This window comes from Podarcis liolepis (genome assembly GCF_965112155.1).
Source record: "Podarcis liolepis genome assembly, chromosome: 6".
Lineage (NCBI taxonomy): Eukaryota > Metazoa > Chordata > Lepidosauria > Squamata > Lacertidae > Podarcis > Podarcis liolepis.
The window spans coordinates 81,041,835-81,051,890 of NC_139559.1; the positions used below are offsets into that span (position 1 = coordinate 81,041,835).

The 10,056-nt window shown below is 39.4% G+C and overlaps 1 long non-coding RNA gene across 1 annotated transcript in view; it reads left to right on the forward strand.

Annotated features, from left to right (window-relative positions):
- The window catches only part of LOC310708510, a 95,921-nt gene extending 86,580 nt beyond the window's left edge, over positions 1–9,341 (forward strand). The window contains exon 4 of the long non-coding RNA XR_014527070.1: positions 7,712–9,341. This is a non-coding gene — a long non-coding RNA (uncharacterized lncRNA). The remainder of the gene's footprint in view (positions 1–7,711) is intronic.
- Positions 9,342–10,056: the final 715 nt, after the last annotated feature.

The following is a 10,056-nucleotide window of genomic DNA, read 5'->3' on the forward strand; positions in this document are numbered from 1 at the left end:
TGGAGGAGCGGAGACGCGAACCCGGTTCCCCAGATTACGAGACTACCGCTCTTAACCATTACACCACACTGGTTTCATTGTTAGATAAACCACCACTTGCCTCTATTGATGCAACTTCAGATGCGATGCTGCTGTGCTTTCTCTGCATCGCACAGTTGAATCATAGGCACTGCAAAATGATGAATGCTGAACACCAAGAAGCATCGTCTCTGATACTACTCACGCCTTACAAAGCCATCTCTATGAGAGCTGTGAATACAGTGTATTTCCACAGTCTGGTATAAATCATCTTTCCCCAACTTGGTGGTGCTTTGTGCTGCAGCTGAAACTCCCATCAACCCCAACCACCAACGCCAGGAAAGATGGAAGTTGACTTCCAATTATATTTGGAACACACCTGCTTAGAGGAGGCTAGTATAAATGGATCACTAAAGGAGTTTTGGACAAGCATCACAACACACTGTTTTTTCAGTTTCTGCTAGATGCCGGGCTTCCTGTTCACACACACGTTTGAGATTGTTTCCCCAATATCACAGATACCAAGAACACATACCGTCTTTGAAACTGTGCAGCAAACCAGGAATAATTGAAATTAGTTTATTCTTGTAATACATAGCATTGTAGTTGCTTATCTTGTCCACACCTTGTTCTTTGAACTGGACTTTCCCCCCCAAGACTGGCCACATAAAGTGCCATTTCTGTGTCCATTGTTTGAGATGTATGACATCTCTATAGAATTTTGTAATGCAGACAAGATGATAAATGGCACGATTTGCCACTAATTGCAACCTGATGGGAACTTTGATGTCCCTCAGCTAGGTTGGGAGTAAATTTGGTTCACTTCTCATTTCCCGAAACAATATGCCGACCAAAGAGCAGCTGCTTGTTTGAAATTTACACTTTCTGAATTTTGTGGTGCAGTTCTTGAACAACGCAATGCTGGAAAAAATGTTATATTAGAGGAGAAAGTGATAGATAAAATACATGTGTTAGTGAAGATAACATATAAAGTGCATTATATCAGGGGAAATTGTTTTCCAAAATGTGCATATCAGGCAAAACAGCATGCAAAAGTGTACATATTAGGAGAAAAGTGTACTAAAATGCTGGTGATTTTCATGAGGGCTTTAAAGAAAATCACAAGCTAATGCAGTGAACTGTACTTGAGGTTGGCAAAATGAGAAAACGAGAGAAATTGACAATGGCATATTTGTCCATCTGTACCCTCAACTCTGTCATAACCTTTCAGACTTGATATTTAAGATTGAACCTCAGTGCTTTTGTCAGTTTAACTTTGACCCCTTACGTCAGAAAAGGGAACCTTGAAGATCGACTAACATTGCCTACTAATTAAAAACACTAATTTAATCACAAACTGAAATTGCAAATAAATTAATAATAATTAAGAAACCAAGCACTTTGAAATGAATAATATAAAACCAATGCAATAAATATCAGCAAAGCTGTTATAAATTAGAATTGATTCTATGCCAATTTGTCATCAGCAGGCAGAAAGCTACATTTGAACCAAATCCCAATACTTCTACTGGTTGCAAATTAACTTCCATCTTTGATGTGCAGCAGACAGTTGCTTTGGGTGCTATTTCTTGTGCAAATCGGCTGTTTGAAGCACAGCATGGGCAGTTGCATTTATGAAGTTATACTTTGTTATTGCTTTCCCTCAGCCACAAAAGTATTAAGTTTAATAGCATATTTATATTAAAGTGTAGGAAGAAACCACCAAACCACCGACTCTAAAACCTGAAAGCACTGCATTTCCAATAGTCAGTTTAAGTACTGTGAATAACTGCCGCAAACATATGGATGGAAATTAATTTTAGGGTTGAGTTGAAATTTCTTGGAAAATAATATTCTGATAAATTATCTGATTAATTCCTTTGCCGGGGGTGGGGTGTCCCTGAATCCTCCCCTCTGAGGTATGCTTTGGCCCAGTTCTTTAGTTCAGTCGGTAGAGCATGAGACCCTTAATCTCAGGCAAGACTTACATTTTCTAAAGGAAGCTTCCTCCCCATTTCCCACAACCTGTAATAAGCTTAACTGGTTAACTGTTTGTTAACCATGTTGGTGACTGGTGTTGGTACGGATGAGTTTTTGATGTGATAGTTCTTAGAAATTTTCTGCTGATTTTATTTTTTTGCTCCCACGCAAACTGTTGGTGAACATATTTCAGCCATGTGGCAGCCATTCACTTGCATGGGAAACAATTGGGATGAAGATAATCCTACTTACTCTGCCTGATGATCCCAGCTTTGAAAAATAATTCTCCTGTTTTAAATACCCAGCCTCTTCACCAGCATAGCTCTGGTCTGAGATTTATTTCATGGTCATATTAGAGTATGACAGAATTTTGGACGGAGGAAAAATCTCCTGCCTTTCTAATAGTAGTAGTTAGTGTCACCAAATGTAATGGATTGGCACAAAGTTCAGCACGGACAAAATGAAGCAGTTATTCAAACAACATTTAATTAACATACAGAATTCATTACCACAAGTTATTATGGCCACTAGCTGAGATGCCTTTTATGAAGGAGTAGACAAATTCGTGAAGGATGGGCATTTAGTGAAATGGAACTACTAAATTGTACACTAGTGTTGAATGCTTCGTGCTGAGCAAGTGAACGTCATTAGCTTTGATGGTCTGCGTTAGTCTAGCCACCATTAGCAGCAAAGTTCCAGGCTGATCACTGGGTGACCTTGGCCCAGACTTTGTCTCTCAGCCTGCCCTACCTCAGACGGTTCCTAGAGAATTAAATGGAGTGGGTGAACCATGTTTGCCACCTTAAGCACCTTGGAAGAAAGGTAGAATACAAATGCAATCATCCGGTCGATCAAAAACTATTCATCTAGCCATGCAACGAAGGAAGCTCAACACTCACATTACCTCGTGGGCAGCTGTAATGTGCTCTGAATTTGCCACTTGAGCCAAGTTTGGGTTTTGTGGAATTGTAACTTAAGAGCTAAGCTTAAATTACTCTTGCCTCAGGGATGCCGTCTAAACCTTTCACAGTTACATTTGCAAGTTTTTACTGTGTGGAGTACAGCTATCACCCAGTATATTCTCCATCCTTCTAGCAGCCAACAGGAATGTGGTGCTGAGATTTCACATGGGGTGTAACCATCATAAGTGAGTAATTGCGTATAAACAGGCAGCAGAGCGGGGAAGTGGAGAACTTGTCACAGCTATCCTATTTTGGGTAGCATTCCCATGGCAAGAACAATGTGTGGTCCAGCGCTCTGTTAACATAACTTATTAATCTTTCTACAAGTGAATACATAGAGGTGAGAAAGCAAAGAAAAAAGACGGGGTGTGAAACATCCCAAACTTACAGAAGTAATAATGAAATAGTTTCCTTCTCTGCAGAAGCTATCATGTTCAGTTACGAAGCAAAGTCTGCATGTGGAAACCCAATAGTGTCAGAGATAACAGTGCTAATTGGTAGTGTCCTCTGGGAATCAGCTTCACTGTGAAAGTCATTAATGTCAACAATCACCGCAATTAACTCTTGATAGAGCAAATCCTTCATGATTATTTCTTTATAGCCAGAGAAACTATTAGATCTCTCCAAAACGGTAGGCCCAGTGCAGCCATTGCTAACCACCTTTACGTCTAATTTATTTCAACTTGAGTGATTCAATTACATGCATGTCATTGCCCTTGAAATCAGCAAGACTTGATAGTGCTTAACATTGCCTGAGTCATGCCAATTATTTTTATGTATACAGTGCCATGCATTAATGTACCTGGTACTTTTCATGATAAGCAAAGGAGCCAGAAAAAATCTCTCCTGATTTCTGGAAATTATGGTGTCATCAGCGTCCTGTTTTATTTGATTTCTTCTACAGGAACAAATAAACCTACCTAGATGGTTTGGCAGACAATTTTACTCTCCCAAGGCAAATTCCCATACCTATTGGGGTGGCAAATATGCCCCCCCCCCGCCAAAAAAGCAATGTGTTGTTTCAGAAGAAGGACACTTAATTTTACTTCTCTAGATCAGTTTTTGTTTGAAAAGCCATGTGGAACATTCTTTTGCCTAAGACATTTCACCATCTGGGGCAAAAAAAGGGAACCCAAAACACAAGAATCAATTGGGATTTTCTGGATATATTTTATGCCAGTTGGATTTTTTTTACCCCAACATATCATACCACTTGGGACAAAAGAAAGACCCCGAACCCAGGATTTGATTGATGGACTTATTATGTCTCAGGTGCTTTTTATCTACTTGGGGAGGGGGAAAATGACTGAAATCGGGAAGCATAATGTTTACTACTGTGAGAGTGCCAGTAGCATATAAAGGATTATGTTATAGGTCTACTTTTGTGTCAGTTCTACAGTGAAAAGTACACCCAAGGTTGACAGCACCCCACCCCAATTCGTTGGAGAAAGGTTTTCATTATATATAATCTGCATAGGATCTGCTTATTAAAGTAAACACAAAACATATATTTGAGTAAATTAATGGCCTTAAGTTCTCCTTGGCCTCCAGATAGATAGATGAATGAATGAACAACATTGTTTCATTTTAATTAACCATTTAAAAGATGTCGCTTGGCCTAGCAGTAAAGCAAATGTTCTCTGCAACACAGCACCCATATTTTCAATTTAGGTCAAGCCATCAAAGGCGATGCAAAGGATTGAAGACGGAAGATGAGATGCTCTATTTCACATATTCGCCCTCTGGAAGAGCTGGCAAAAGCAGCCACTTAAATTAAGTACAGGTCATCAGACAAGATATTTTATCTATTCCTAAGACAGACAACTTCCACAGCCGAAATCCCCATGGCCTTTAAAGCAACACAATGAACTACTTCCTCGTGTACTCCTGTCAAGTCATGTTAGGTTCCTTCTTTTTTAGAAGTGATATTTCATGTACGCTTATGACCATATTGCTCAGAGCAAGGAAAAGTGTTTTGGTTTATTTATGACCTACTAACCTTAAATAAAGAACAAAAAAAAAAAGTTTCAGCCAATCTGAATGTTCTCAGAAGCCTGGAGATATGAAATGAACATAAAATAAATCTGGCATTTGTAGTGCAGACCAGCAAAGGCACACATGGCCAATCCACAGGGTTTCTTTAAAAAGAAGAAGATGGAAACCAGATGATGGAAGAGGCAGGGGGAGAAGTCATTGTTACCCAGTGCATAATGTGAAAGGCAGACCACAGAACTGAAAGTTTAGGAGAGAATAGGGATTTTCGAATTGCACTCAAGGTGAGAAATAACAGGAGAATGAATGGTAGTACTGAGCTTTCCAGTACTTTATTGGGGAGGCAAAATGGAAATGTGAAGCAGCCAGCTCTATTGTTTGAAGACTGAATGAAATGGAACCGACATAACTAAGGGACGCATTTGCCTGTTTGATACCAAGGAAGTAAGATACAGAATTAGGCGGTGGTGGGGAATAGAGTCACAGGAAGAAGACAGCTACTGAAAAATAAATACAGAAAGGAAGGGAATAATTGGAAGACGTTAAACATGACTGGTCCCAAACTATGAAGTCTGCTCTCTTTATTGGGACAATGGTGAACACATGCAGATGCGTTCAAAAGGCTATAAGGCACAAAAGACTTGCAGTGATGTGAATACTGAATAAGTCTGGCTGAGCTGAAACTACTCAGAAGTCTCAAGCAACCAGAAAGAGGAAAAGCATTTTATTTTGACGAGGAAAGGTATGTCTTAATCTACTCAGAACAGCAACGAATTATCTCTGGTAACAATCCTATACGTTGCAGCAGGGCTGGAGATGGCTTCAACAAGAAGGCAATTTTCAGCAGCATTTCCCACACCAACCATACCACCGCAGCTCAATGAGTGGAGTCAGATGACTGAACTGTTCACATGACACTTGTGGTTAATTTACAATAGCCCCCTAACCCATTTGATTCTCATAACAATCGTGTGATGTAGGTTAGGGTGAGAAACACTGGCACCAGTGACTTAATGGCTGAGTATTTGAACCTGGTCTATGCCGAGCAGTCTACAGTTGTTTTATTCTTCTAGTTAGGCTGAGATGTCTACTAAAGTTTTGGCTTAGAATTAAAAGCAATAATCCAATGTAGCCGTATGGGAAGGACATACTAGGAGCAGTTCCTTTGCTGCTTGAATCACCTTCTTGTGTGTAGTAGCATGCATTATTTTATTAAGAATGTTATTGTTGAAGCTATTTGGGCTTCAGCTTATACATTTGGTGGTTATTTGTTTTAACTGGCCTTTGTTTTTCAGAAAACTGTTAATACCCCTGCCATTGTTAGTTTTTATACTGCATTATTTTTATAAAGTTGTAGGCTTGGGTGGGCTATGCCCCAAAGGACAGCACATAAATCACTTTATAAATTAAAAATAAATGCGAACTAACTCAGAAAGTCCAAAATTGAAATAATGCCCTGAGGCATTAAAAACAGCTCTTGCTTAAACTTCCCAACATTTGTAGGAAACTTTGGTCAAAACCTAGGCGTGCTTGCTTGGGAGTAAGTCCCAATAAACTCAACAGGACTTAAATAACCAGGTGTGGGGTTGGGCTGCTCCTCTTCTCCCATGACCCATTGTGATCGAAAACTACTTGAGAAGCTAATCTTCATCACCCTATCCTTGCATACAACAACCAAGTATGATTAGTAAGACAGTCTCCTCCATATAAATAGTTCTTAACAACAACAACAACAACAACAACAACAACAACAACAACAACAACATGAGAGGACAGGTTTACACCCTTAATGCGCTTACAATCCAAATATCAACACAATGGAGGAAACAGAGACGTATGAAGGCAGGGACCAGAAGGTAGAAAGTATTCAATTATGTTTCCCACAATTATGGAATTCCTTCACTTAGAAACTCACCTCAGATCAAGCCTGGAGATTTGCTGAAAGATGTTATGCTTTCTATTATGTTGTTGTTTTTTGTGATCAGGGACAAGTCTGAACTGAGGCAGTTGGGGCCATGTGTATCTCAAATTAATATTGATATATATTTAATGTTTAACATTGAAATTGTGCTATTTTATATGGGATATTTAAAGAATTATTGTTACGTTTAGGAGCACAAACGATGCAATGAATTGCCTGAAACTCCAGGATAGGAGCATGGGGAAGGGGGGAGAGATAACACAGTTGGGAACTCAGAAGCTGACAGACTGAGTTGTGCACAGGGATGTCCCCACTCCAAATCTCTGTCTCTGTCTCTATCCTGACTTCATTCAGTAGCCTGAGGCAAGCTCAGTTCTCTAACTTGGGAAAAATAATAATGACCTGCCTTATACTGCTGTTGTAAGGGTCTATTGGATCATGTATGCTATGCTCTTAGAACAGCAAAGTGCTATATAAATGCTAGGCATTTTTGGATCTGAACAATGGACTAAAGCTAATACTATTCTGCACAATTTCCTTCCCAGATTTTGCTTTGTTTTGAAGAAAAGATAAACCAGGGGGGACATTTTGATCTGATGTTAGACTTTCCTCCCAGGATTTGAGGGCTGTATCGCCCACTATTCCTGTACCCGCAGTCCCTGAAATTACATTAAATGGCTCACAGGAATTATTTCCTGAGAATTATTTGACAGAACAATTTAACGAGATGGGCCAATGGCCAAGTGTTGCGGGACCACCAAATTAAAACTGAGTTTTCTATGGAACTGGAATCATTGTATTTTCTTAAAAATTCTCTCCCTTCCTCCCCTACTTTCAGACATTTGCGGGTGGATACTGTGAAGTCTGTGGAGTTCTGTTTCTTGTGGTTGCTTCAGTGAACATTCAACGCTGTCGGTGAGTTTGGGATTAAAGTGAAAACCATCGACCGTTGATTGTACCCTCCAGCTAACCATCCTCCTCTTTGCTTCATGCGTGCAGACCTTTCGCTGAAGACAGCCACAAAACCAGCGCACAAGATTTGGGTTTCTCGGTGGGGGAGGGGAAGAGATGAGGGAGCCCATCTTCCCTTGCAGGGTTTCGCAAACACAAAAGGTCACAATTAACATTCATTGCTGTCGGTGGGTTTAACTATGTGGACAAGCTCACTGAACAATGAATGCAACTGTGGCCCCACTTTTTACAGTTGCAGTCAAGAGGAATACTGGCTTTGAAAGCAACAGCCAAGGTGGATTTCTTTGGCTGAAAACCTACACTTGTTAAATCAAGAGGCTCAGATAATTTCAAATTGGTCGCTTGTCTGTGTCGTGTAGGGCCAGGAAGACCTCCGAGGATGTCACTTCATTGAATTTCATGATTATGTCAAATAAAAGTCTTTGCTTTTTATCTACTGTTTATTACCTAGATTGGAGGTTCTTGACCTTGTTTTACCATGACTATTTTTTTAAAAAAACAACAACACTGATTTGCTGTCCTAAAGGACCTTCAATGTAATTAGGGCTAGTAACACTCACAGCAAAATTCATTACTGCCCTTACCTTGGAAAAAGAAGGTCAAACAAAAGGAGGAGGAACAGGACCCCATGGGAACGACCAAGTTTTAAGATGTGTGGTGGAAGGGGGGCACAAAGGAAAATTCAGTGAACGAATGAACACAACTTTCTTTATTGTGCTGATTGGACCTAACATAGGATCACAATGACCAATCAGGAGACATGATGGGAGGGATTAGGGAGGAGCTTATCCCTCCTATGGAGGTCTTGCCTAAGCCCTGAGAAAAAATAGAAACATACAGCTTTATAACAAAACAGACACTAGTACATCTATGTGTAGCTCAGTATAGCTTGTTTCCTGGTCCTACCTGAAAATGCCAGGGATTCAACCTCAACCCTTTTACATTCAAATCTGTGCTTTACCATGAAGCTTTGGTCCTCTCCTAGATACACATTCATGCACAGGTTACATCAAAACGGAAGGAAGGAAGGAGTCTTTGTTTTCTTCCAGGAGGTTGTCTCATATCCCTAAACTACCTTAGAGGTGAAACGCAATCCACGTGTGCTACTGTGACAACAGCTCATTTTAATTTTGTCCTAGAACAAGAGTATTCTTGTGATTTTGTGTTTTAATTTGCATATGTTATGCTTCAGAAGCTTGTGTCTGGGTGTTTTCTTTTTATATCAGATGGATATTTTTATTTGTACATAATTTGTTTTAAGGGTAGTTTCCTGACAGTAAGGTTCTATACAATTGACACCAACACTCCCTTTTTCAAAAGTATTGTAAGCCACTCCCTCCTCATAAAAAAAGCATCACTAGGTATTTTTATTTTTAAAAGAATTCAGGTAATAGTTTCCAGATGGAAAGAGCGATCCATTGCAGAAGGCGCTGTTCAAATAATTGTAACAACTTGATTTTTGAGCCTGCTATTATAAATTGCTTAACTCTGTTGCATTTTCAAGTGTTGTGAATTATTTTCATTATGTATTACATTCTTTTCAAATATTTTTGATACTTACCGGAATGAAGAATGTCAGGTATTGAGAAGACAAATATCCTGCTGTTTAAGTGGAATTTTTAATGAATGCATCATTGATATTTAGCAGTAATTGGTTAATGCATCAGAACGACAGCTCCAGATGAAAACGAATTTCTTTTATGATGAAAAGTGTTATATTAGTTGCCTGTTCTTTTATAATATTTGGTTGTCTAAGTATTTAAAATTATCACTATTTCAAGTAATTCATTTCAGAGTTGTGCTGCTTTTCTCACAGTGTTTGAAAAGTTTTAATAAATATGCATTATTAAAGAAGCAAGAGAAAAGGCACACTGGCCAGAAGACAATGTCTGTTGAGAAGTTGTACATGCGTACATGCAAACTCTTCCCAACGAAAGGAAGATCTGGTTGCTGGCAGCTTGCTCCCTCCTTCCCTCCCAAAGAGAAGTCTGCCACAACTACCAGTTGCCCTGTGGCCTATGTAAGCAAAAAAGGGAACAGTCTGCTGTCATACACAATAACTACAAATCCCAGAACTTCTGGAGGTTATACCTCCTCCTTCAATCAATATCATGCATATATGAAAACAATTCTCAGAATCACTTCCTTAAGACAATGCTTCTGAATATGCAGGTGGCATTTAGCTATAATGAGTTAACCATTGATAAACAT